This window comes from Cupressus sempervirens, chromosome 10 (assembly GCF_028749045.1).
Source record: "Cupressus sempervirens isolate cs-2001-9-10 chromosome 10, ASM2874904v1, whole genome shotgun sequence".
Taxonomy (NCBI): Eukaryota; Viridiplantae; Streptophyta; class Pinopsida; order Cupressales; family Cupressaceae; genus Cupressus; species Cupressus sempervirens.
In genome coordinates, this window is record NC_143127.1 from 203,459,582 (window position 1) to 203,462,545 (window position 2,964).

The following is a 2,964-nucleotide window of genomic DNA, read 5'->3' on the forward strand; positions in this document are numbered from 1 at the left end:
TCAGGTAACCAGGATACAAATTAAATAACACCTCCATCACTAGTGTATCCCCTCATCCCAGGATTACAACTCTTAAATCACACATATATTTATGCATATCTTTCTGTATAAACATGTAATCTCGATCTATACAACAAACATAGGGGAGGACAGAGAATAATTAGTAAGGATCTTAAAAATGAAGAGATTTTAAATATTGTTTAAAATAAGAATATAAAAGGTGTCTCTAATGTAATGTACTATAGCAACTCTCTCAAATAGGAGGAAAGATTCACATATTATTATGAGAGCACTTTTATGGATACTAGTCGATTTCTTATATATGGAAGTAATCATTATCTAGGATATGTTGCTTAAACAACTCACCCCATTTATTACTTCCATTCTTTATCCATCATGTTGTGATACTAGACACCATCAAGTATCATCTTGATTCGGCATCATGTAGGTGGCATCAGCTGTTGTCGTCATAAAATCTAGGCTTTTCTAGATCCTTCGCTTGTGGATTGTTAGTATCCTATTTATACTTTCTCTTTTTTCCTTCTCTTTTAGTCTGAGCTAGCTTCAACCCTAATATGGAAACTAGTATTAGCTTATTCCACGCTACAAAGGTGCAGACCATGGCATTCCAAGACAATGTGAAACTTGAGCACTAGACCCGACTTCTAAATCTGGTGGATGACATGACTAGGATTGCAGTGAGCTGTGTCATAGCTGAAGGTATTTTCAACTATGATTTCTCTTAGAGAACTAACAGTGACATTAAAGGGGCATTCATAGGCTGTTTGGCCAGAGCCAAAGTAGAGAAGCGGGCAATGATTAGACTTTGTTTTAATATTTTTGACCCAATTTGGTGTGTGGGTCTGGAAGAAGCTATTATAAGCATTGATAAGAAATTGGGGATTCCTCTCCCAGAAATGTATATGGCACATCCACCTGGTAGTTTTGATTTGGCCACAGTAACTAGATGCCCCTCCCTGGTTATCTGAACGAATGCTACTTTTTATCAAGAATGGCCAAAAATGGACGCCAGCATCCATTTTCTTCTCTATTGGAGAGGGATTGTAGAAGATAGCAGCAAGGTTTAGCTCAAAAATTATCTCAGCATCTTTAAGTCTCATGTCCATATGGGGGTGGAGTTCGATAATCTGGAAGTATTGGAATTATGTAACCCCTAACATGGAAAAATCAAGTAGGGAAAAGAGTGCATTTGAATTCCCACCAAATTTCCAAACAAAGAATCCCAAGGACATCACATGAATTATCATGGTGTATTGGAAGTAGGAGCTTGACTTGGATGAATTTTACATGCGAGTATTATTTGGACTTTTTTTTAATATTCCAATAGTTTGGTTGGGGGTTTCCCCTACTTTGTTTCCCTTGTTCTGCTCTCAACCTTCTGTGTCTATCTAGTTCCTTGTTAGGTCTTTTGTCTCTTCCTCGTTAGCCATTTTGGCTTGGTTTCTCATAGGTTGTTAGGTCGTGTATGCCATGAGAAATTAATATAAATGTAACTAAAGTTTCTTAACTCGGAATAGAAATATATATAGTAAGTTCCTATTTGAATTTCAGAAGGTGGTTTGTAAGTTTGGTAGTAATGTATAGAAGCTTGCGCTCACCCGTATCCAAAGATCTTTGTATGTAAATTCCAAATGTCATAAATATATGTAAATGTTATTTCTATATTAGCTAGTTGAGATTAACTTTTGTCATTTGTCTCCTTCGAACGTGGTTGTTTGTCAGGAATGAATTTTGCTAAGGACGAATAATATACATGTTGAATTTGCCAAATTAAACCAGGTTTTGTTTTATCTAATTAGTTGCGATAGAGGATTTGTTTTCAAAATATCAAGTTATTTATCAATTTTGGAAGTAAAATTGAGCAGACTTGGATGATCCAAACCATTCAAATCAGTGAAATAGATTTTCACACATAGCAACCCACAGATGCAACTCTAAAACAAAACAAACTCACAATATGATATTTAAAGATGGTATTAAATTAATAAGGTCAAGAGTCTAATTTTATGCATGGAACTATTGATCAACAAAATTTTAATTAATCTCAAATAAATATAGGACTTCTATATATAAACTAGGTTGAGTAAGACTCAGAATATTTGACAATGATTATTATATAGTCTAAAGAATGTTAGGTTCAAACTATCATTACAAATGATTATTATGTTAGAGTTGAGAGAGATTATAATCTATTTTGGATTGACTACAAAAATGGTTAATCAAAGAATTTTAGGAAAACCTTGCCAAGAATACAAGGATTTCTTAATCAAATGCTTTTAATTAACATCATTAACATTCATTTTAAGTTATATCACTGATCAACAGGTTAGCAAGGCACTATCTTTTCATGCAAAATAACTAAAGAAGAGATACCTACTAAGTATATAAAGATCTGGTTGAATCTATCGCTCTCATCTTGGACGCAGAACTAGGATTGTTCAATATAGGTATTACCAAAGAATACAATATTCAGAAAAGGACTCTAGTCTTTCTTTTTGTACTTAAAATAAATTTTGTAAAATGGCAACTGGGGTATGCCCCTTTTAATAATGTAATAATAAAGGACTACGGTCCTGGGCAAGATTGGAGGTTTTCTTCTCCACTCTTTCCTACCAGTGCCCATTTGAACGAAGATACTCTACTGTACTATTTTTAGTTTTAATATAACAAGGCTTCGGCCGTTTACTGATTTTTAAAAAAAAAGATATGATAAACCTTAGGTAGGGTTAGGGTTTTTTATTAGAGGCTTTTTTGTTCATTTAGCATACCTAGGTTTTGGGAGAGAAAATTGGCAGATTAAAGTTAAAGAATTTCTTGAAATCTTAGGAGCGTGTTGGCTTATGAGAATTCACCAAATTGTTCTAGAATTTTAGTTGTCAATTTGAGGTAGGGTTTGAGAACACATTGTAAAAATTCTTTTGAAAAAAAAAACTACCTACCTCA